Source organism: Corvus cornix, chromosome Z, assembly GCF_000738735.6.
Source record: "Corvus cornix cornix isolate S_Up_H32 chromosome Z, ASM73873v5, whole genome shotgun sequence".
In the NCBI taxonomy this organism is placed as follows: Eukaryota; Metazoa; Chordata; class Aves; order Passeriformes; family Corvidae; genus Corvus; species Corvus cornix.
Window position 1 is genome coordinate 47,062,802 of NC_046357.1, and position 26,848 is coordinate 47,089,649.

The window sequence follows — 26,848 nt, forward strand, 5'->3', positions numbered from 1 at the left end:
ACCTGGACTTAAATACCGTTGACATAATGAGAACATTGGAGAAGACCCTGATGACAGTGAACAGCTCAAACACATTTTCAAACTCGTAGCAAAAAATGAGACACTAATTCTTACTGATTTTGCTGCCTGGTTTTCAACACCTCTCTGGCAATACAGGACTGCTTAGCTTGCTTCCCACTTACCACATGCAAATATAGACCTATGCAGAGATGAATGCATTTTTAATTTTTAAATACCGAGGTGGGGATTCACTTGTGTCTTACCACACACTCCCTGTTCACAGGGAGCAGTAGCCTACGGGGAATATCAAAGTAAACAAATCACAGTGTTCCCACTGAACAGCTTAGCTGCACCTTCAGTAGTCTTCTTAAGAAACTGACTACTTCCTAAGACTACTGAGTTGAGGAAAAGGATGAGCTGCAGACATCAAAAGGGTAAGGTATATCTTTGAAATCCCTTCACAGTCCAGTATTTTGTTTACGACCAAAGCCCCTGAGCTGCATGTGAAAGCCAGTTTCCATGGATATTTAAATGACACTTTTATCAGGCATATCAGAACAACACACTTTGATGTTTCAAAGTCTTGCAAGGTCACCTCTGAGCCACCCTCAAATTCATTTCTGTCAAGCAATCAACAATTCTTGTAAGCAACAAAGAGTGCTTGTGGCTTGTCAGTGTGACCAAATTGCAAAAGAATTGAAAATGTGAAGCACTGAAGCAGAGAAGATTAACCACACCAGCAACCTGTGACAGAAAACCAAGCACCTTTGCTATCTGTTCTTTCCTTGCCTCCTGCTCCTTCACAGTGCTTTGTTCTCCCTACCCTGCAGAACAAGCCACAGGTATTTTTGTGATGTGCGATGATTCATCTCTGAACTGAAGCACAAGACCAAAGCATTGACTCTGAAAACATGTCCATCTACCTTCCCTACGTTGATGTACCACTGAAATAGATAGGATGGCTCACTTTGTAAATCAGACATGTTTGATGAATTGAGCCTTTGTGTATGACATATTTTATGGGAGAAACTTTTCAAGGCTAGCAAATTATGAAATCTTAGGACTTCAGTTCAAGTTGTCTGTCATCACGTGCAAAAAAAATCAGCTGTAGTAAAAGCTGAAATAAAATTATTGGGAAGAAATTAACAGCAATGAAAATGCTTTTCAAATTAATGCTTCAATTTTGAAATAGCTATTATAAACATTTTTGCTTGCTATGGCTTGCAGTTAAATTTTAAAAATAGCACTTAAATATGCATGTTAATAACATCCAGAAGGCATTTCTTTCAAGCCTGTTTGGGCTGTTGAAGGCCTTAATTTTACCACAGCATTCATTTATGTCTAGCAGTTAGAATTTTCTTTTAAGCTCAAAGGAGCCGAGAGTTGTAACTATGATCTAATTGGTGAGGAATGAAGAATGTTTTTCATGTTTTATAGACACCATGAATCCTGATCATTTTACCGCAGTAAATTATAGAGTGTTCTGCTCACTGTGTCTCCCTCTGGAAGTATGGGCCTATATCTCATTAAACTATAAAAATAAGTTGCAGTGTTCGGCACTCCTCTAAAGCTATCCTGCCAAGGTATGTTATTTTTATATCTCTAATGCATGTCAGAGAGTCAGTCCAGAGAAAGTTAGGTTTTTTACAGTCTAAAACTAAATTAATTTATAGCTACATCCACATGTCAGAGGGGACACATAAGGAACCTAAACTGCTATAGAAAACAATAATTTATTATTGATTTTCAGCTCCTTTTTAAAAGCAGCTGCAATTTATTGGCTTCTCAGTTCTTTCCTCTCTGGTACAAATGATCTAAACAATGCTAGCAATGAAGCAAAGCAGCTCCTGTGGGTATGGCAAATGACATAAAAGTCAGATATGCTTTACCTGTTTTTGGCTTAAGACAAATGGTCCATCACTGAAATGAGAATAAAAAAAAAAAAGATCAGAGGTGGAATGTAATGCTTTTTGTGTTTTAAGATTGGGGGTTTTTTTAAAGATGTGTATGGTTAGGCAAGATCTCTCTTTACATGAATTGTTGACTTTAAAAGCTAGCATTTCACACATTTTGAAAGCTATGTAATTGTCATTTGGTACAGTCTAGCTGAATTTAGCTGCAGTAAAGGCAGTACACTACAAATGATAAATTACGTATGTTTAATCCTATGGTAATGCCTTGGTTTTGTGTAAAAAAAAAATCTTAAAGGCAGATGTTACAGAATTGCTTCTGCAGCCACTGAAGCCTAATTGCCAACCCTTTAAAGCAAGGGTGGAGTGGATTGGAAAAGAAATAAGCAACTCAAGAGCCAAGGTAGGAATGAGCACAGCACTAGGAACACTCTTTGAGGAGCGCAGCAGTAAGATAAGAACAGTAATCTCTTTTCTCCCAGCAGCACCATGATTAACCACAGATATCTCCTTTCAGAGCAAAATAGTCTACTAAATGCTTCTCATTTTAGGAGTATGAAGGAGTATACTAAAAATTATAGCAATAATTTAGAAAACACAGGCTTACGTGTTATTTGTTCTTTCTATGGAGGAAAATAAATTACTCTGTTGCTAGGAAATTTAGCTCAAGTTAGTTCTTCTGTACAAGGTTTTGTTGCCAAGGCCACAGTTCCTTCCCTGAACAGTCTTAGCTCCAAGGTCCTGGACTGGGTCTTGGCCACAGTCCTTCTTTAAACAGGATTTTCTTCTCAGGGAATGAATGAATGGTCAATATCCCAAGAGAGAAAAACAGGTAAATCTTCACAGATTGGTGTGTGAAACTCTTTGCATTTTGCTCATTGGTGGTTACCAGCATGCACACCCTTCCTGAGAACTGCAGGTTACAGCAGATCTTGGTCCATTCGGAAACAACTCGACTCTCAGAGCTAAAGGACGTGCTCATCTTTCACCCCAAGGTCTGACCATGACTGACAAGGAATACAAGGGAAGGTCATCCAGTTACACCAGACAGGAGGCCAGATTCAAAGTAAGTAATTCCATTCTCAGGTCATGAGTTTCAACACTCAGGCTCCTGGACAAGATTTCCATGCTTATCCTTAAAAAAAAAAAAAACAAAGAAGATGAGAAGAGTAAACAGAAATTGACAAAAACTCTCTCACCCCTGCCAATCCCATTTATCTTATGCACAAACAGAAATGGAGAAGTTCTGAAACGAAAAGCAAAAAATGATAAAATTACTACTTCACAGAAGTATTTATACCCAAAAAGAGTAATGGAAACACGGAAACAGAATCAGAGAGGGTGCTGAATGACAGAAATCCTGATTTATTAGGCATAACAGAATACATCTGGAGTAGTTGCATCCCAGTCAGGATCATTAAATCTACGTTTGGAAAAAAATAGGAAAAGAAGCAGCAAGGTCTAACAGCCACCCTACACATTTCAGAGAGCTGCTACAAACACTGTGAGAAGCCTTCTTTCAAAAACAGAAGGACCAGGGATAAAGATAGAATCACAGGCACTTGTTACTGACCAAAGGCACACGAGAACAGCTCTTGCGGCAACGTGCAGGCTGCTCTCGCCTACCAGACACTATGCTACAGGACAAATTTCACTACCCGCCCTTCTAGATGGAATGAAAAACTGGGAATCAAACCCCACTCTTCTTCTCTCTCTGGTCTGGCCTGTAACAGAGCACATGGAGAACTCTGTGCATAATTTTCTTTAATCTACAAAAAAAACCCCAACCAACCAACTAACCAACCAAACAAAAACAAAAAGACAAACAAAAACCAAACAAAGCCCCAAGTAAACAAAAACCAAACAAACAGAAAAATTGGGCAACAGAGGAGAAAGGGTAAACATACTGAGACAACAATTTTGTGGTATATAAATAGATGGATTTTCACTAATCCCTGTACGATTCACCTGTAAGAGAAGCTGATCAGAAATGTAATCCCTTGTTCACATGCAGCTAGTAATAAGTTAGTCCAAACTTCAAGAATTTGTAGGATAGAGGGGAAGAACATCATTAGGAAATGTAGTCAAGCACAGTGCAGGGGTTCAAACAGCCTGTAGTGTATCTCATAGTTCAAAAAGAAGTTAAAAGCAGCATCCTCCATGGGGTAGCACTCAGGCAGCAGCTGACATACATTCACCACAGAGTCACAGATGTACATTTTCTCAAGATAGGTTTCAGACTGCTAACACAGCTCCTCTCATCCCAGAGATGTGCAAAAAATATATCCTTAAAATTGTCAAATTTGTGAAAATATGTGGAAGTTTGAGTCCCAAATATAAATAGATTTACAGGAAGGAGTAGCACCCAACCACGTATAAAATTTATAGATGACTGTAATTACCTGAAGCACATAAGTACCAATATGAGGAATGAGAAAGTATGTATAAATTTTTAGAAACTTGATTAACCTTGTCTCAGCATTACCAAGTATAGCCATTAAGTATTACCCCATATAATTATGGTTTACAAAACTGCAATTTACTAAAATTTGAAAGGGCAAAGATACAGGATTTCATAAAAACTATACAGATGCTGCCACTCAAATATTTTCAGTGCTGTAACTCCAAAAAGTATTTTGTACTTAATTTTGTTTAAGCCTATGTGTTTGTAATCTATCTGAAAATTCAGTATGAATGAGGCTCAGATAAGTCCTGTTCCAGCTGAGCTAAATGCCTGTTGAATTTTAATGAGAAAAATTGTCTCTTTTAATGTGTTTTTGTAAAAACTGATTCTATTAAAGTATGCTATAATTGAATTATATGTTAGGCTATTATTCAGAATTATTTGTTGTATTATTAGCCTCAGATTCCTGCATAAACACTGCAAATTATAAATATTTTAAATAACATCATTCAGAGTAGAAGTAGATAAATAATATAAAATTGACTTCTTTGTGTTATTTGAAAATGAAAGTAAAGGATGTCATTTCACACACACACACAGACACAGGCATAGACACAGACACACACTTTTTATTTTACATTTTTCCTTTCGCTCTGTGTAGATGAACCTGATACTCAAGAAGCAAGGCCAAAACCTTGGAAAGTTATCTCCATCAAAGACAAATTGTTATTTTTACATATATTATCATTGTTAAAGATCAGTTTTTCACAGCTCCAAAATTCTCCCCAGTGGGCAGTAGTCCATCTTACTAAACTACCTACCCATAATTCAACCCAATTTCATGCAATTGTCTGTCTATGCTCATGAAAGTCCATCTCTGAACTGCAATGGAGACTATTTTCCATAGCCTCCAGGGAGGCAGATAATTTTGTTGGCTGCCTCCATTCCATTCGTCTTCCACTAAATAAAAAAGGGATTGCCTTTTCCCTAGTGCTGTCTGCTTTCAGAAGTCCAAACATCCATTAAGTGGAAAGCACTAAATTAGTACAAATACTGAAATGCCTGAGTAGAAAGCTATTCATTCCCATGCAAACTCAGAAACAGCCTTCACAACAACTGTAACTACTGACAGCTTTATCAGCCACAGGACTTGGTCTCCAGAAGCCAAATTCTAATATTCAAGTCTTGTGACAAAAGTTCACGTCCAGAGTGAAACTTGACTAACACTCTTCAAGGAACTCATCTTTTCTTATGGATGCATCCCAGTTTGCATAAAAATTAATAAGAAAAGGAGACTGTTTAAGCTCTCCTTTTATTTTCTGATACTCAAAATAACATTTAATTCACTGCAGAGCAGGACATTATTCCAATTCAGGTCATTTTGAGGCTTTTAAGCAACCATTATTAACCACTGACATAGAAAGAACAGTCTGAATGAATTTATTCATATTTCCAAGGTATTCAATTCTGGTTTGGTATACTCTTTGACATGGAAAAGTTTGATCAATGGCAATAGAGGAAAACAAATTATTTAGTTGCAGGAACTAATTTGAAAGGCTAACTAGTTTTTTCTAAACATTAGATAAGTTCTTTTCTAGAACAAGACAAGATAGCTGAATATTTTCTTGCACAAACAAATAATTTGTAAAATATTTGAAGCTTTTGACCCTTATTCAGTCATGGGCCAAAGAAGAGCTAATTAAAAAATGATATGTGCTCTCTTATTTTCATTTACACTACTGGAATACACAAAAATTCTTATTGCGAAGGATGGTTACACTAAAAGATTGCAAAGACTGAATCCATATTATTGTACAAACAATTAAAAAATTAAAGCAACCACTTATCAAGTGCAAAATGAAGTTAACTTCTGCATGAGTGTATCCACGGACAGCAGAGAAATAAAAAGGCTTTTTTTAATGGAAGTTATAAGCATTGGGTTCATTTCAACATTTTCTGCAAAAGGCTGTGATTTAGTGCTCCAGCAGTGCTGTTTTCCAGCAAAAGCTTTTGCATTACAGCTTCTACCAGGTCCTGCAAACTCAGAGCAGGATTTTACTACTTCCTCCACACAACATTAAGCAGGGATTTCCTTCGAAGTAAAACAAATCACACCGTATCCCTGTAAGTTTAGCCAAGCAAAATTATTATAGATACATAGTCAATACTTAGGCTCTTTCAGCTGAAGGCAGTATTTCTATAGAACTCATAACATGTGTTTGGCATCAAAATATCTGTACCTGGCTACTAGAAGCAGCAAATAAGTAATGCTTTCTTGTGTATACATAGATCTATCAAAAATACATATTTATTTTTCCATATAGCATATCAATAAATAACAGGTTCAATTACTCTCTGCTCATTTCCTCTCTTTTGTGTCAGAACTGTGACATTAATTTTATGGAACTACGCCTAATTTTCATGTCACTGAAATAACTATTCTGTTCCATGACATGAAATGAACAAGGGACAGTACAAGAGACTACATCTTCACCCCTGCCTCTAATGCAACTGCTTTCCAAAAACATGGCTAAATGGTTAGGCAGTGTAGAAGATTCAATCAGCTGATTGAGGGCCTGCTGGCTGACATTGCAAAATCAAGTGCCCCTCATTGAAATTCTCTGCCTGCAGTCCCTTTGCATTTATAACTGTGGGAAATCAGCTCTGCCACCTGAGCTGGCCTCAGCTGCCATGGCGTCACATGAAGATAGATGTGATCACTTACGGAGGTACAATAGGGAGCACTCTTCTGATCTGCTTTCATCTCGCTCCCTGATCTCAGATCAAAGCAGGGAGGCAAGCAGAGCAAGGGCATGTCTACACAGGGACATTACATCAATCTAGTTTGTTCGGTCTGAGTGCAGCAATTTAAATACATCTCACTGAAAGGCTTATGCCCCAGTTTGTCGGGCCAGCTTAAAATATTTTCCTTATTAATCATAACACCCAAACAGCTCTGTACTTGTCTGAATCAACTGCCCCAACTTCCCAGGCAGTATTTCATGTCTCAGTGTTTGCAGCTGTGATTTTTTTGCTGTGCTGTAGGAGGCCTATTTGAAATTAAAGAAATTTGTGGGCGGGAGAGAAAACAAGTCAAATGAATGCACTCCTTGAAAACTTTCCTGGTGTCCATTAACATCATCAAAAGCATTACTCATCTGCTGATGTGCAACATCAATGACTCATTGCTAAACACTGTAGTTATTGTAATATGAACTGAACAGCACACACATATTTGCCATAGTTCCACTGGGCAGAATTTCCCATTTTGCAGAAACAAATGAATGTCAGTACAATTTCAATATAGAAAGATCTGCTTTCCTCATGGGAAAAAAAAATGAGCAGAGGTCATCTGTGCAGCAAGCACAAGGAGCTACAGCTTCACGTCACTGTGGAGCTTTTCTTCAGGTCACAGGAGCACTGTTCTCCCAGGGGGTAGAAGTTCAGCACCTACAGCCATGCATGACTTAATTCCTTTGGTGTCAGCAGGTCAGCCATCAGGAGTCCTGTCCTGGAGCTTTTCCAGGTCACCTGGAGAGTGTTGTCCTGTCTGAAGTCCCTTTAGATGCAGGCTTTCTGTTCTGCTACTTAGAGGTCTGTCAGACCACAAGGGAGGAGTCAGAGGGCAGAAACAGGTGTTCCAGAAAGTTATCTGATCCTAAAAGATTTAGACATAGAACTCTGCCTGAACACAGGAAAGCAAATCCCAAAAACATTTGGCAACTTAGATGAAAATTTTTCTGCTGCCATACTAGACTGGCAGTTGCTGCAAAGCATTTTTTTAGCATAAGGAAATCCAAGGGAAGACAATTTCACGACGAGAGCTCTAATCACTTTCAGCACATCTGAAATCTGTCTCTGAAAATTAAGGAGTTTAAAGACAGAATAATGAACTGTCATGACAAAAACACCCTAGGAGAAACTTAAATTATGAGTTTAAGGTGAAGTGATCTTTTCAGGTCTGCTAGTGAACATTCCAAAATAAATCCAAATAAGGAGCCATAAAAGTTTTTAATAAGATCAATATATTTCTTTAAAATATTGAATTTTCCTACAGGCTTTGAAAATGCATCATGTCACCTACTTAATGCATACAAGGTTTTTAAATAAAAATAACTCAAACTGCTGACTAACCAGGGGAGCAACAAGTTTCTGATATCTGCTGCTGAAAACACATATTCAGAGCCTGAAACTTCCTGGTTGCATTTGGGAATCCATAGGGGCAGATATATTTGTACACCATGCATGATATAACCTCAAATATAGCAGCTATCAAATTCAAGTCACTTATTAGCACAGATTTATTTTCTCTTTCCCATTTAATATCTTCAAAACTGTTCTCCCTGCATAAAGAGTGACATTAAATGGCACAACTACTACAGATACTTGTCTCTCCAATGTCAGCTTTCATCCCACATCTGTCTACAGTTCTGAGTGTCAGCAATGGTTTAGCTGGAGCTGGACTGGTACAAAATTATTTCCAGATAGTCAGTAACGAAAATATTCTTATTGGATACTTCCAACTACTTGAGGCAGCAAGTGTCTGTAAGTGCACAATTTAATAAAAGTCATACAAGCCTTAATATACATATTTTATGTTTCCACAATGTGCCATAAAATATATTTGTGATATTTTCAAAGAGACAAATAAAGTGGCTGGAGGAAACTTTTATTACATTGTATTTTTGATGAAAAAGAAACAACCTGAGACAAAAAAAAAGCTGAAAAGTTATAATAAATTAAAACCGCCAGTTGTCATATTTGATATGCTTTATAGCTCCTTTAACTTTAGAATTAAGGAAAGCATTACCAGAGAGAAATGTTTTCACAAAAAAAGGTGCCCTACCGACTTAGTGTTAATTATACTTACTAAATTCTTGATGCAGATCTCTGTCTTCTTTAATACTTAGATGTTGACATTATGTTCCCAAAAGAATTTTAGTCTTCAACTTTTAACAATATCTGCCAGCCAAATAGTAAGTAAATAAACAAACAAAACTAGTCATTTTGAATTTTAAAACTTGCATGCCAGGAATCACTTGAACTTCAACTACAAGCTGAAACATGATCAGTTGAATGTTCAGCAAATGGCACTTACAGAGCACATCAAAATCTAAAGATGTCATGCAAGTAGCAACAGGCACATGAGAATTGCCTGAGTAAAAATATAAAAATCAAATTTTTATCAAATTCTTGGGTCAACCTGTATTATGTTGTTGGACATAACCTTATCTGTCACATAACAAGCCTACATGGAAGACTTCACTAGTAAAAGGTGGTGTTGTGGAAAATGGGGAGAATAGGAAAGGGAACAGCCAGAAAGATAGATTTTTGAAGAGCTGCAGTGGGTTTTTCTGTGCTCAAGAAAGAATCTTAATATCACTCAGCAGTTTAATCCTCTCCAGCCTTCTGACAATATATGGAGAAGCTACATAAAGCATTTTTTAGTCCTATTCAGAGCTCCTTAGGTAATCTTCATTGCATATAAATAACATTATTACAGCTTCTAAACAGAGAAGAAAAATTCTGGTCAATAGAACATTGTATTATGCAATATATACAGGCAACTAGGGAGCAGGGAAACCTATCTCAGAGTAAACTAACAATAATTCTCCATTACCATCTTCAAAAGACTTGACTGTAGTTCATCTTCACATGGCTATGGACCACAGCTTATGTCATTTATCTTGTCAAAACTTTCCCTTTCCCACAGACATAGAACCAAAGAAATCTGGGCTAGGAGTAGTTTAAAAGCTAACTTAGGAGAAAAATATTTGTGAAAGCAAGAAGGTGGGTTTCATACTAAACAACAAAATAGCATAAATTGCCCCAACCAAATAACCCAAATAGAAAAATTGCTTCTCTTAAAACACAGAACCATCCCCTAGTGGTCACTGCCTTGGAAAGAACAATAGACTCATGGCTTTTATTAACTGAATGTGTAAAAGTGGACGTGATGTTCATATACACAAACATAGCTATTTTGTGTAACCACTATATAGAAGTTATCCAGTTGGCTTTTTATAAAGTTTCAACAGAAGAGAAAAGTGGAAACCACTAGAGAAACACATATACTTTTATCGTTCCTTGAGAGCATACAGTAACCAAACTGAGTTAACTCAAACTAATTTCATTGAGTGAGCTGCATAATCTATTTTCAGAACACCTATTAGAACAACTTCACCTTCTGCATGCACCAGCAGTATGTTCTTGGGTATGTTTCTACCTTAATATTTGGCAACCATGGCTTAAAAAGCAACATGCATAGCACTTGCTGATGTCACTTGCTAGAATGTACTTAGTAAAATTATTTGTGAACTTGTGACCTTCAGATTGAAACAGTCAGTTATAGTAGCCCTGACACATAATACAGAAGTGATTTCATGTCACTAAAACTCCTCAGAAAGGGCCTAGTTTCAATTCCTTCAGGAACTGAAATTGCTCATGCAGCTATTGCTTTGTAGTTGCACCTTATGTGACATTAGTAAACCGTTCATAGCTAAAAAAATAAAAGTATGATAAAAAGAAGATACTAATTATAATGATTTGTTAACCTTTCCTTTTCCAAATGTGTGAGGTGACTTGGAAATAACCCTTAGTCTTTTTAAATTACCTCACAGTCACAGCTTTGTTAAAGTTTGACAGTTAATATTTGTCTGCATTACCACAATTACACCAAACACTCATCACAGCTAGTTTGTGGGTCAGTGCTGGTCTGTCACATTTCTAAAATACAGTCAGATTTCTATTTTCTGTAAAGGCAAATTTTAGAATCTGAACAAAATGACAAATTAACTAATTAGCAAAAGAGAATTGAAAGGTATTTCTGGCCTTGTGAATCCTTTTTTTACTAAGCATAGAATGCCCATTTGTTCAGTATCAGTCATAATTGTTAAGGTAAAATGAATACAATAACTGTCTTGGATACACCATTTTTATGACAGCTTTACAAAAAACCCCAACATTCTAAACCCATCAAAAAACCCAGATTTATTTTCTTTAATTGGCATTGATTTTTCAAATATTTGCAAGTAGGGAGAAGTTACCTAAGTCTGACATTGAAAATGTTCATTTAGCATATACTGCAGTAGCAACAAGTAGAATGCTAAGAAAAGAAGGCCTTGCAAAAATATTTTTGTGATTTTGGGTTTTTTAACAAATTTCCTCCATAGACTGAAGGAAAAATGAAAATATCTTGGCTGAGAATTAAATTGGAAATGGAGGCCTGTCACTGTTGCATATGCTACTTCAAATTAAGTAAGTTGAAAGCATCACTCCTTCATGAAAAACCTCAGGTCAGGTTTCTCTTTGTTGAGAAACCCCAGAGGCAGGCACTGAACAGGATGCTTTAAAGTCCTTTTAACTATTATTCCTAAGATCTCATAGGAATTTATTTTTTGTTATTTAATGTGTTTATGTGGTTCCATACTTTAGAACAAAATGCTAATGAAAAAATTTTGCTAATTTTTCTAATAATAAACAATAAGTTGCTAAAAACTTATATGCCTTGTTCCCAGACATGCAAAAAGTATTTATCAACAGAAAAAAAAGTAGACTCTAATTTGCATAGTAGTGAAAAAATGTGAGCATGTAGGGGGAAAAGCTGAGGAATACTTACATCATTTCGTGACATATCTTCAAGTTTTTTGGCTCCTTTGATTGAGATAGATATCTTCAATTAAGACACATCTGTTTGAATACATTCTTACTGCAAGGGGAGCCTGGTGGCACTCTCACAGATTGTGTTACAAATTCTTTTTCTAGAAAAGTGAGCAGTTTTCGGTTTACACAAAAATATCAGATCATTGGGGTGTTTTTTTTAAAATTCACATTTCTTGGGAATAGCATGGCAGTTTTCTGTGCATTTTAATCCCCTGGTTGAGCCTGTATCCCCAGTACAAGTGCTCTATTGGAACCAGTCAGTCAGGTTTGTGATCACCCCTGCTAAAAGAAAAAGCACACACACTACACAAGCTAATTCCAGTACAATAGCATCCTGTCTCAGCAGTACTAATTTTTGCAGCAATAGCACAGCCTGCTATGCCCCAGCTTCTGCTATCATTTACAGAAACATGATCATAAAAAGGAAAAAGTGAATAACGTATGTTAAGTATTCATATGTAATTTCTATTCAAATATACTTTTTTTCCCTGTTGAATGTGAGCATTGATCTGAGACTCTGTTCAAATACAGCAGCAGAGTCATTTTGATTATTTTTCTGGAAGAAAAAATAGCAACTGCTTCCTACCCACAGGAAAAAAATCTCAAATAAATCAGATCTGGTATGAATGTATCTCCCACAGATATCTCTGCACTAAATTCTTTAGTGACAAGATTGCTAGTATGAGTTACATGTCCAACATTAAAGAGTGAGAAAAAGGTGGTAAGTGGGAAAGTAACATCATTTGCACTGATAAACTAGGACCACAAAGACAGCTGTAATATACAGACAGACAGGATAGATGAGGACATAAAGTAGCAAATACGAATGCTGCAACTCTTTGGAGGCTTTTTTTTCTTATCCTTATACTCACACACCTCCTCCAACAGCCCATAAACCCCACATCTTTAGGATGACAAAAAGAAATCCAAAACACTCATCATTTCCTTTAGAAACATTTGCTTTTTAGGTGAGTGCATTTGGTTTACACAGCAAAGTTTTTGCAGCGGGGGGGGGGCTACAGGGGTAGCTTCTCTGGAAGATTTCCCTGTGCCCAGCAGCTCCTAGACACTGCTGGACAATGCTGTGCCCAACAGCGATGGCAGTAGCATCTCTGGGATAATGCAGTTGCGAAGGGCAAAAAGTTCTGCACAATGGCACTTGCAGCCAGAGAAGAAAAGCGTGACAACATGTGAGAGTAGCAGCCCTGCAGACACCAAAGTCAGAGCAGAAGGAGGGGCAGGAGGTGCTCCAGGAGCCAGAGCTAACATGGCCCTGCAGCCCATGATAGTGTGAAGATCGTCCAGGGGCAGCCATGCACCTGCAGCCCGTGGAGGTCCACGAGGGAGCAGGTCAGTCCCTGAAGAAGACTGTGTCTTCATGAGAAGGCTGCGCTGGAGCAGGGTCCAGGCAGGACCTGTGGACCCATGGAAAGAGGAGCCCATGCAGGAGCAGGTTTGTTGGCAGGACTTGTGTCCCCATGGGGGACCCACTGTGGAGCAGTGCATTCCTGAAGGACTGCGCCACATGGGAGGGAAGCCTGTGGGAAGGATCCAGGTTGTAGAAGTTCATGGAAGTCTGTCTCCTGTGGGAAGCACCCTGCACTGGACTAGGAGATGAGTAAGAGGAGTACTCCACCTGAGGAGGAAGGAGCAGCAGAGACAACGTGTTGAACCGACCACAGCCCCTATTCCCTGTACCACTGCACCACTGAGGGGGGAAGGTAAAGCAACTCAGAATGAAGTTTGGTGCAGGCAGAAGTGAGGGATGGGGAGATCATGTTTTTTAGGTTTGTTTTGATTTCTCATTATCCTACTCCGATTTGATTGACAATAAACTGAATTTATTTTTTCCCAAGTTGAGTTGGCTTTGCCCACCATGGTAATTGTTGAATGATTTCTCTCTGTCCTCATCTTGACCCATGAGCCTTTCTGTCCGGATGTGGGGGTGAGAGATAAAGCAGCTTTGGTAGTCATCTGGAATCCAGCCAGAGTCAACCCTCCACGGTGAGCTTTCAGCTGCACAATAAGTAATTATTAACACTATTTTTGAGAGAGTAAAAATATTTAAAATTTAAATGCTGTAGTGCAACAATGCTGCAATAAGAGTAAATTGAGGAGAATAACATTTCCTTCCTGTTTAGAAAAAATAAAGCCTGGTTGTTAAATGTAAATTTTTAAAATTACAATATAAGAAGTACACAGCCTGCAAAGAAGAGGGTCAGATCAGAGGCTACTTTAGCAAACAGATCATATATATGTCTGTGGGACAGGACTTCATGGGATGCACTTTTGAATACTGAGGGAGCTGGCAGATGCCATTGTGAGACCACTTTCAATAATCTTTGATCAATTCTAGCAATTGGGAGAAGCATCTGAAGCCTGCAGAAAAGCCTCTGTCAGTCCTATCTTCAAAAAGGGCAAGGGCCCAGGGAACTACAGTTCAGTCAGCTTCACCTTGATTCCTGTGAAGTCATTGGATCAGCTAGCCCTGGAAACCATTTCTAGGCACTTGAAGGACAAGAAAATCATCAGGAATAGTCAGATGGCTTTGCCAACGGGAAGCTTAACAAACTAAATTACTTTCTACAGTGAAATTACTTGACTGATGGATGAAGGGAGAGCAGTGGATATTGTCCACACAGACTTTAGTGAGGTCTTTTCCTCCTGTAAGATCTTCATAGATAAGATGTTGAAGTAAGGGATGGATGACCAGTTGATGGAACAGTGGCTGAAGAGTGGTGATCAGTGGCATGAAGTCTAGTTGTAACCCAGTGATTCAAAGTGTATATGAAGCATCAAATCTGGATCTGATACTTTTTACCATTTTCATTAATGGTCTGGATGATGAGGAAGAGTGCCCCCTCAGCAAACCTGAGAGGAATGCTTGATATGCCAGAGGGTCATGCTGCCAACCAGAGAAAACTCAGCAGGGTGGATAACTGAGAGGACAGGAATATCATGGAATTCAACAAGAAGTATGAAGTCCTGCACCTGGGGAACTATTCCACACATCTGGGTATTTGGGGGCCACCCAGCTGGAAAGCAGATCAACAGAAAAGGACCTGGGTGTCCTGAAGGACACCAAGTCAAACATAGACCAGCTCTGTGCCTTTACTGCAAAGACTAGGAACGGTACCCTGGGCTGCATTAGGGAGAGCGTTGCCAGAGATTTGAGGGAGGTGAGACTGCCCATCTATTCAGTACTGCTGAGGCATGGATGGAGTGTTGTTTCCAGTGCTGGGCTTCCCACTGCCAGACAGCCATGGACATGCTGGAAAGAGTCCAGCAAAGGGAAACAAAGATGTTGGACAAGAGCATCTCTCCTATGAAGAAAGGCTAAGGAAACTGAGACTGTTCTGCCTGAGTAAGAGCAGGCTCAGAGGGAAGTCATTAATATACGTATAAATATCTGCAGGAACAATGCAAGGACAGAGCCCAACCTTTTCCAGTGGTGCCCAGTGAGAGGAGAAGAGGAAATGGGCACACACTGAAACACAGAACGTTCCCTCTGAACATCAAGAAGCACTCTTTCATGTGAGGCTGACCAAGCACTGGTCAGCAAAGATTGCTCAGCAAGATGGTGGAGTCTCCTATCTTGAAGATGTTCAAAAACCATCTGGACACAGTCCAGAAAAATGGTCTGGGGAACGGGTTTTGATGGATCCACTTGAGCTTAAGGTTTGGACAAGATGGTCCCTTCTACAGGTCCCTTCCAACCTCAATGATTGTGTGATTCTGTGATATCTTTTAGCTGAAAAAGGAGGTAAATTTTTATTTACACTGTGTCAAAATGTAACAGTTTCAAAAGCACCTTCTAGGTCAGCAATGATAGATTTGGGGTTTGATTCTTTCCCTTGAAACCTTGTTCTTAATTTTACCTAAACAAGTAAATCCTTTGTTGAAATACAGACCCCATCCCTGACATTCGCCTTTAATTAAGCCAGAGTGAGAGCTAGGGAGAGATCCCCTCATGCCTCTTTTCCAGCCAGTGTGGCAGGTCTGCCACTGTGGTGCCAGAGGAGCAGGCCACACTGAGGCTGCTGCTGTAGCTTGTCCCCATGAAGACTTTTGCCCCCCAGAAAGTCCTGTTCTCCCTCACAAAACCACTCACAGGCATGGGGAGCAGTAGCCCTGAAGGGCACTTCTACTAGCCTTTGGTTGGCCACTAACCCACAGCTCTTTTAAAACATTTTCTATTAAAACATGATACAAGCCCATGCAAGTTTCTTTACCCCAGTAATGACCTGAAGCTTGGTCCATGCCATTCAGCATGTACAAAACTATACAGTTGCTAAGAGCCTGATTTTTTGCTCAGAACCTCTGGGAAGATCCTTGCACTGAATTAGTTTATTTTGTGCTGCTTTAATTTGATAAACCCACAGAAAGCCATCTTTTGAGCCAAGGAACTCCTTAAGTTATATCCATAAATGTCAGTGACCCACATGCAGCACACAAAAAGGCTTGATTTTTTAATTAGGAAAACCAACTAAGACAGATGTAGTAGCAACACTTTTTTCTATCTTTTATTTTTTCTCTCGGGTAGCATATGATGGCTGGCAATGTTTTTCACAAACTAATCTCTAATCAGAGCACAGTTCTGATTAATAGGTTAATATATGTACAATTTATTTTTAAGCTTAGTTACCTTCTCTCCTTTTCAAACACTATTCTATATTAATCTTAGTACTCATGTCAACAAGGAAGAGAGCTTCCCCTTTGTCCCTTGGCATTTAAGGCTGCATTCAATGCAGATAAGGTTTGTTTGGGAATGTACAGGGTCTGCTGAAGACAATCACTGGAGATAGAACCTTAATTTAACCTCAAGCCTGTAGTATTTCCCCTGGGACACAGATGACTGATAACACAGCAGAGGGCAAGGAAAGCACAAAATTATTGAGAAATGGAAGCAGCAAATCTTGAGTGTCAAATTTCTTCCTCTAAATCATTGTTTGTAAGGATAGTCATGCATGTCTGACTCAGCCAGGAGACTACAAAGCTTCTTAAAAGAGCAATTTTAAAATGTACTGACAACGGATGTTTTCGAAAGCCATTTCCAAGGCATACAAAATACAGTTGTCATATATTCATCTTAAAAGAAAATGCCATTACAGGATCAAACTGCACTTGCTTAGAGTATCCTATGTACAAGGTAGGTCAGCAGTTGTTAATTGAAATAAGTCCTAAACAGAGAGCTTGATAGCATGTCCCACAGGAACATTAGAAAATTGTGTTAATGAGTATTATTATTGCCTGCTTCTGTAAGAAAATAGATCATTATTAGCTGAGGTTGTATGTGATGTTTTCATGTGTTATAGTCCTAAATGGGCAACACGAAAAATTAGATAGCATTTTGTTTTAAATAAAAAGGCTTTAAAAAAATCTCTGTGCTCTAAACTTAAAATTAAGCTATTCTATTGGGGTTAAAGGTTAAATAGCCCTTTTATTTCCTAATGATAAATTTAATTGTCTGAAGCCAAATTGAATACAAGCTGATTTATGTTTTCCTTTCTATAGGGAAAAAAAGTCCTTAGCAAGCATTGCTAGAAAATGTTGCCCCAGCTTCAGAGTCGCTGCTTTCAGAATGGAAGAATGTCTTCATTTAAAATAGAATAGTGAATACCCTTTATCAGACAAAAAGGTGTAAAGAAAAATACCCAATGTATTACAAAAAAGCTAAAAATCTTGAAATTTATTGCAATGTAAAGTGTAGATTTTCTTTTAATCATATCTTCTAAGTCACAAAACAAAAGCAATTTTTCTTCTTTCTATCAACATAAAGAATCCAAATCCCTGAACATACCTCCCTTCCAAAAAATAAAACCAAAAAACAAAGAAAATATAACAAAGTAAACCAATTATGTGCAGTTGAAGAAGCATTTGCATTTCACTGTTAGAAGTTGTTACCTTTTACTTCCTAATAATAAAAAGCAAAATACCAAACCAATATCCTCAGCTGATATTTTTAAGTATTTGCATATTTTCAGGGAAAACAGTAATAGTATTGTGATAAGACTTTTAGCTCAACAGAAGAGCAGGACAAAATATAACCCCTTAAGACAGCATTCTACACTTCATGTTGAGCAATGGCTAATGAAATCCTAAGAGGGTTTGTTACATAAACCAGTGGACTGAAGAAACCTTTAACATGTAGGAAACTGGAGTTAATTAAACTGTTATGGGTATCCTATCCATCATCCCACCAGACCACTCTATTCTAAACCTATTTAAATTTTGCAACTGAAAAAGTGTACTTGGCATGGCTGATAAACCATGTTTACTGTCCTTATTGATTTGACATTTGTGCATAACCTTTATGCTTTAATTATCTAACAGCATTTCCTGTATCTTTCTTTGCTACAGAAAGTATTTGATTTCCAAGCAATTAGACATATCTGAAAATTAGCAGACAGTAAAAGTGTTCCCTTCAACAAATTAATCCATTTGGGAAAGCAGTGGTTTACCACTGCACTGAAGTTGCTGAGAAGGTTGCTTTATTGAATCTCATTTCAGCCTGCTTTAGCACCTTAGTGTAATCAAAGTGCATTTCAATTCTGCTCATATTTCACTCGGAGGATAGGCTGCATTTAAGGAGCTTCCTTTCTCATGTGACAATTTGGAAACCTAAATGCAGTATAAGAGAATTTAAACTTAAGGTTAACAGCTGGCTACATTTGAAAGCATCAGCAGAAGAAATGAGATCAAATATTTTCTAATATAGCTAGAGTCAAGGAAAAGAAGAAAGACGGTTACTGCAATATAAATTTGCCTTCTATTCTGAATCTTTAATAAGAAGATAAATTTTTTATTTCTTGTTTGAGACAGTTTCTGAGGATTTGCTTTTAATACATTGTATGTGTTAAATCAGTTTATGATATTTTTAAACTTCTATCCATGACTATTCTAGCACTTATGTCTGCCAAAAATCTTCACATTGCAACATTAAAAATCACTGTAGTAAATTTATGAAAAACATGCCTGTTTCTTTGGTTTTGGAGATATTTATCGTAGAGAAAAATGTAACAGTGCAAATTCAGTAATTAAAATTTTTGTATATTTCTCATTTATGAAAGAATATGTTGCAATTTTGTCTTATCCATGAAATGAGATGGGTGACCTGAGATCAGATTCTGGAGCTCACATTTGTGAAAGGCAGCTCTTTATCTTTTCCTGCATAAACAGCTCACCACATTGTGAAAGGGGCCTAAGGCATCTGAGAGAATGTTGTCCCACTGTAGGTGCTGCATGAAAGTGCTCTACAATTATAATCCCTCATAGCAACCACCAAAATATGGAGGCAGGAGTCACATTTTGCTTTAAGAGTGCAGAGCAAACTCCGTGAATTAGTGGTCATCACTGATAACTTTCAATTAACCTCGATACCTGTCATAATTTAAATAGCTTCTCCCCTTCTCAAGATTATCAAATGTCATTACAAAGAAGGGGTGTAATTCATGCTTCAGAGAGGGGCAGGATCAAGATGACAGATATTCGGCTCAGAGCTTTTGCTGGGCTTCAGATCTTACACTGTACCTCTAAACAATGCAACTCAGATCTTCCAGTGAGAAGAGCTACAGGGTTACACAGTGTACACACCTTGTGCTTCACAGGCATCTCCAAAATATGATACCATGATTTAGGTGGTGTAACAGTAGTGCATTTTGTCTGGTGTCACTGGAGGTGTTTTTACACAGCAACTTTACTGCAAATGATTTATAAAGAGCAGAAGAGGGAATTATTTCTTTCAGGTGGAAGAGAAAGACTGTAATCTGTTTCTTTTCTTCACTTTTTCACACTGTGCAAGCAAGAAACAAAGGAAAGCACACAGTGATTCCATATGGCAAGCTGAGCAAAAGCTGAACAAGAACCTAGAGTTAAGATGGCAGAAATTAGTCACTAGTTTTTGACAGCAATCAGCAACTGTGGCTGGTTCATCTTGTTATTTCTTGCTGCAATAGTACTTAGTCGTCAGTTCTCATCCAAAGAGTTCTTTCCAAGCAGAATACCTTTATCTCATTTAATAAGATGATGTTTCTTCTTTCAAACCCAAGCTTTTAGTACTTTTTATCACCTTTTAGCTCAATTAAACAATCTCCTCATGCCTAAAGAAACTTCATATTGCATCAGAGCATCAGATTCTAGATTCAGTCCCAAAGTTCACATGTAGGCAAAATTCTCCATGCCCACCAAATAATTCCAAAGATTTCAGAGACATTTTGGTATGAACACACATTCACAAAGAATAGTACTTGGTAGAAGTCAATGAAAAACTCTTTTTTGCCCTGGTAAAATATAAATTTTTTTATAGTTCAGAAATAACAAATTTTAACATCTTGCTATAACGGGAGAGTATGTATATATATATATACATATATATATGTCTTTAATTATTTTACAGATTATGTTTTTGTTTCCAACATAGTATAAAATACCATACATGACAATATAAGTTAAAAAATATAAAAATATATATTTTTCTCTCAGCTAATTCTTAAGTGGAAACATCTGAATACCCCTCTCTGATGTAGTGGACTGATTCAGGCAGTAGCCTGTCTTGCAGCAGGGCAGATCTCAGCTGCATTGCTTGATGTTTACGACATCTTGTATACGGAAAGTCCTGATTTGGAAACCTATTGTTTGTGTTGGCACCTAAGAACAAGTCTATAATGCAGGCTTCAGTTTCCCTTTGTATTAATGATTTGAAGATGCCTCCTTTCCACATCCCATTATTTTGTTAGATGTGCCATTCAGAATTGGTTTTTGATAAATTCAGCCGGGTGCCTCTGTGACTACTGCATAGGTACAGTAGTTTTAAATATTTATGTTGTGCTGGTGGTGATAATTATTATTCCAACTCAGTATAGCTTTAATGCATTTAAATGTCAGTGTTTCTCAGTTTAATTCATCATACATACATTCAGATGCTTGTATACATATATTCAGTATGCATCTCCAAGGGCCTAAAAAGACCTATTCATATTATAGTAGCTGTGAGAAAGTGAGGGCATATTTCCTTTACATTCCTAACTGTAAAGATTAATTAGGTGCTTGACACACATTAATGATTAAAAAAATTCTTTGTAAAATAATCCATCATAATTCTTTTATCACTACGCCAAGCCAAAGAACTATTTCATTGTAGCATGGTATCTCTGATGGCAAAGTTACAAACTATGTGATAAAATAAAATCCATTTATTTACTCAGTCTTTTTCCCTGAGAAAAAAAAGTGGGTTTTCTGTGATAGCTAGTATGCTTCTGAATACAAGAATGTCATGCCTTATTATCTGTTGGTATGCATTTGTTTGAAAGCCCCTATGCAGTTGCTCATAAATTCAGTTGCCTTCTTAAGCTTAACCATTGCAGCAAAACAAAAGGTTAAAAACAAGGACTTGAACACCTTCCCCAAAGTATTAAGAACATTCTGAGGGCTATCACAAAAAAGAAAGAAAAAAAGAAAAGGGAAAAAACAAACAAACAACAAAAAAAAACCCAACAGAAAATAAGAAAAAAAAGGCAGGTCCTTTTCAAAAACATGACTGGAATGCCTTTAACCTTGGCTTTCCTAGTGGTACTGTTTGCAATTGTTTGCTTAAGCAAACCACAGAAGAAGGAACTCTGAGTTCCCAGGAGGCCTGACAAATGATCTCCAAGGTCAGAAATATGCACAAAAGAAACAACAGCTTCTCACTCTGTGTTCTGTTACAGCATCTCTCCTTACGCTACCTGTGACACTGCCTCAGTCTGGTCCCCTTGAAAGGTTATGAAGGCTGCCACATAGAATGGGTCCAGTGTTGTCCAGAACATGAGACTGAAGCTGCCACTTGTCAATACACAGCTAACAGTTCAGAGAATCCCTCTATCAATTTTCTTGGTGTGTCTCCACCCCAGCTGTTTTCTCAGCCTAATGCTGCATCTCCAGAATGTGTAATAGTAATTGACCAGAACAGAGTGTCAGGACTAATTAACATACTCTCGTTATTGGTGAGAGCACTGGTTTTCAAAGAATGTCCTAGCTGTTATTTATGGCTTTTAATTAAGGTACAATATTATCTAAATAATCAGTGTGTTGTAAAATAGAAGAGTCAAACTACATAGCTGCAATAAGCCAAACATAACATGCACAACCACATTTGCTCAGAACACTTAGACATTTTGCAAGTCATGAGAAATTTAGGAAATTAGTAGGGGTTTTTTAGCTTTTACAAGGCATGTGAAAGCTTTCTATGCCTTCTAAATGGATTTACTCTAACTGCCTAATTCATTATGCTAAAACCATGAAGCAATTTCCTATTCAAAGCCCAACTCACAGTCTCTCTGTTGTCAAGTATTTGAATTTCAGATTAGAAATGTGTTCATTTGGATAGCATGAAAGGAAAGCTTTGTTGTCAGCTTTGCTTTATGTTCTGCCAGCAGCCAAATCCCTCTTCTTCAGCGGTCACCAGCAAAATACCAGACCTCCACTCTGGTCTCCACTATCTTGAAACAAACACAAATGCTTTTGGCCTTTATGGCCTAAATACTGGTTTGAGGTTTGCTGTTCTCTCCTCTCTCTTAATATTTTTCTGGGGATTATTTATGACAGATGATATCAGCAAATGTTTAGATTGCAGTGAGGTTTTCTCATCCCTACATAAGGGAAAGGGAGGGAGGGGGAGAGCATTTCCATAGTGGGGGAGAAGAGCCAGGACATTTGGTTCTCTTAGAAGCTCTGTAGCTGAAGTGGCTGCAGCCCTTTTACCCTCAGCATGTTTGCAGCTATGATCTACACTGAATTTTAGCTATGCCACTGCTTGCTTGTTAGCAGCTATTTCTTTGCCGGCTTGAAAAATATACAGGCAGCTGTCAAAAGTCAGGGGCTGCATTTCATGCAGAGTGTAACAAAGTTATCTAATACAGCCTGTAGGACAAACTCCCCCCAAACATTCATATCTTTGGCTAGTGATGTGGAAATCAAGGAATTCCAGCCACATTTCTCACAGGAAAGAGCTTTTCAGAGTTCTTCCATTACTGTAAGCTGTTTCTGACAGGTTTAGGGTCTACACTGTGGAAGGACAAGCCCAGCACATCCCTCTATTAATTAAAAGCAAACATTCACACAGGGAATGTTGTAACCTAAACATGAACTTTAATGGTTGTAACATAGCTGGAAGGAAAAATAATTACTAGCAGCTATAGAAGACATTGAGATATTTGTAATCCCTTTGCTTCTGAATACAATAACCCCTATGTAGTCATAATAAGCTCTTCAGTATAGGAAATAGTAATAGAAGATCTCTCTCCTGATACTGAGGCTGTGCAAATAATTGATTCCTTAGCCTAACAGATGAAGTAAAAAAGGGGGAGGGAGGAGGGTGAAGATTCGATCCAACCTTAATTTAAATGTTCTTTCTGGTTTTTACTTTTAGCTTGTGTTAATGAAAGAAAGCAGAGGCACAAAGCATTTCATCCAGCTTGGAAAGCCCTGTGGGACTCTGACTGAAACGCCTCGGGGAGCAAAAGGAGTGACCCATGGGACTGGTAGTGGCCCCTTCCTCTCCCACCTGATGTATGAGGTGATGTCCTGGGATGTGCCTGCACTGCAATCCCAGCAATGAGTCAGAGGATGCTGCTACCTCCAGCTACATCTCACTGTGCTGAAGCACACAGGTCCCTTGGGGACCAAACACACATTTTTTGCTCCTCAATCCTTTATGTAAAACTCTGAGTGGCAAACCAGGCTATGGGAGCCCCAGGTCCCCATCTTCTCCAGCAGGAAGATGCCTGGGTCAAAACTTTCCTCCTTGTATAAAGAACTACTCCAGCAGCTGGAGGTGAGGGCCCTAATCAACAGTTTAGACATACCCGAGGGAGTCACCTGGCTCTTTAGTTTCTATACAGAAGTGGCACAGACCCCAGCAAGCCCAAACCTTCTGAGCCTAGAGGCTGCTGGGGAGTTCATCTCAGTTCATTGGAAGTGGGAGGTCTCTGTTGAAATCCCTGTCCAAAACTGGGCACAAAGAAGGTTTCTGTTTCCACTTCTGGCTCCCGGGAGAGTGAGCATCAGCTATTTCACCCAGCTCTAAATGACACATTGTTCCAACATGTGTTTCCAAGTGTTAAAAGTGAAGACAAATGAAGGCATGCAGCTATGGTCATTGATAAGGTTCCTCGCACCCTGTTTCATGGTTAGCAGAAATGAGCCTAAAAGCCTACAGAGTTTAAATTCTCTAATTCAAGAATTCTCTTGCACTCCAATTGTGTATGTTTTACAATATTTAAATGCAAATAACATTCAGGTCAGGTTTCTGACTGGTTGCTAAATATCCTCTAGTGCTTTCATGGAATTTGTTTCCTTAATGTCAGATTATAAGAAGAGAATTAGAAAGCATTAGTATACTTTATATAAAAGTTAAATATGAATGGCAAGAATTCAGGTCCAAACCATTTTGAGTTAAGAATGACATAAAACTATTACATTGCAAATAACATGCTAAAGCTATTACCAATGCTCACATTTTTTTTACCCTGAAGCACAACAATTTTAGTCCATGAAGAAGCTGTTGTTCTACAGTGCTATATGTAAAACTAAATTCATAATTCCCAATAACTTTATCAAACTCTATCATTACATATATTCTGCAGCTATCAGAGCAGTGTGGTTGCCAGTTGATATGACCCTTATGGAAGAACACATGCTATGGTTTAGAGGACCAAAAACTAAATTTTTTTTCAGGACTTCCTCAGAAAAGAGAGGTAGAATTCAAGTTATCATTATATTGCTACCCTAACAAGATAGTGCATTATTCCATCCCCAGAGAGAAGGAGAAGGAGGATTCCCACCATTAGAATACACAAAACTTTTTTACCCACAACTTTGTCATCCATACTGAACTTTGTCATCCATACCGAACAATGGAGTAGCAGCGGGTACGTAGAACTCTTTCCTCTTAAAATCCAGAAGTATAAAAACACTTAAAGGGCTCTATTTTCACATGACAGCCCAGAGAAACTTTATTTTTAAGCAATCTAATTAGACATGTAGTTAAAATACATGGAATACAGGGCACAAAGCAATCAAACTAAAAACAACCTCCTTCATGTTCAGAAGGCAAACAGGAAAGAAGTGACTATGATGAAAGTGCAATATCCCAGTCTAAGCAAAGCACCATCCCTAGACAATTCTAGGAGATGTTTCTAATGAGAAGGTGACATGAAATGATGTTGGAAGGCAACTTTGCAGAAGTGAACCTCATGTGCCTCCAGTCCTTGTGAAGCCACCAGGTGCCAGCAAGGTGCTCTCACCTTAAAAAAGGAAAATGGTATCTTGTGCTGCATTAGACAAAGTATTGCCAGCAAGGCAAGGGAAGTGATGTTTCCCTGTGAACATCAAGAAACATTTGGTCACAGTGAGGGTGACCACACACTGGTGGAGGCTGCTAAGAGAGGTGATGAAGTCTCCATCCTTGGAGAAATTCAAAAGCTATATGGACAAAGTCTTGGGAGAGCAGCTCTAGGTGACCCCCATGACCTTGGGGATTTGACCAGATGGTGCCTTCCAAACCCAGCTGTTCTCTAGTTCTTTGTTGCCTTTTCTATGCTTTGATACATTCTCCAAACAGTATCACTCTTTAGGACCTGAGCCTTTGGATTGTCTGGCATGCTGCTAGAATATGTTAAGTGACAAATAAGAGGTATGCATATAGATATACATATTTTCTTATATGCGCACACACATACAGAAAGACTTGTCTGCAGCATAAATAGTTGAAGACAATTTTTAAGTATCCAATTCCGGTGTCTCCATGGAGGAAAGTGATATTTTCATCACCATTCTTTCCTTTTAACCACTAGAGTCCTACTGCTCCAGATTTCTGAATCTTTAAGAAGATTTAAGAAATCTCTAGTAAATCTTGGCCCATAGACAGCTCTCCCATCACCTCATGTAGTGCATGTAGGGTTAAAGTCAGGTGGTACAGAGACTTGTAAACAACAGTTTGGTGAGAAGTTATAAGAAAATACTGCTGCAGTAAGGGTGATGCCTATTAAATTCAAAGAATGAACTTCAGCTTTCTTCAGCCTAATTGTCTGGTTAGAAACTCATTACACCCTGTAGTACTATCTTCAAAGTGCATTTAAAAATTGCATCAGCAATTTAATTAACGAATAAAAAGCTGCATGCAAATGCTTTCTGATACAAAGTAATTGTTTTAGCCTGACAGCGAACATAAATACTCATGTCTTGATCACTCAAAAGATGAGCAGGCTCTGCTTTAAAAGGAAGGCAGCCTTTTCAACATTATGCAGGGAATTCGTTTTTGTACTCCAATATTGTGCTGTTCCAAATAAAATGAGACGTAAATATTTCTTTGTGTGATCTGCATTCTGATATCCTCTGCTATAAACTCTTTCCTTATGGAGTCCCTGATCCTTATCTTTCCCCCCCTTCTACAAATCACATTAACTAATCTGATTAGTGCCTTCCCCATCTCAACAGTGTTCCTGAAAGATCAAAACCAGACTAGTACCATGCTCTCAGGATGAGAGGCACAGAGCTTTTCAAAGAGGTCTGTTCCCACGCAAAAGGACAATTTAATCGCTCTGCAGCAAATTGACTCAAGATGCAGAAAAGCAGAGAATAGATTTGAGGGTCTCATTTCACCAGAATCAGAGGCAAGGTATTACAGTGTAGCCTACACTGGCTTTAGAAACAAAATATGGTACAATAGCACAATTTGGCTATCCCACCAGGTATTGGATATTGTATTTCATTAAGATATAACAATTATTTCAACACCTGCAAAATTCAAGTTCTGACATTTGTCTCATCTACCCCATGTATCCATTCTCTTGTCTAGCAAAACTTTCTCCCATAAAGCTTACTGAAGAGCATTGTG

General features: G+C 38.2%; 1 long non-coding RNA gene across 1 annotated transcript; it reads left to right on the forward strand.

The window, feature by feature from the left end:
* Positions 1-1,489: 1,489 nt before the first annotated feature.
* On the forward strand, positions 1,490-26,315 carry LOC109950948. The gene is made up of 3 exons (XR_002273297.2): positions 1,490-1,583; positions 2,906-2,976; positions 23,381-26,315. It is a non-coding gene; the product is annotated as an uncharacterized LOC109950948 (long non-coding RNA).
* Positions 26,316-26,848: the final 533 nt, after the last annotated feature.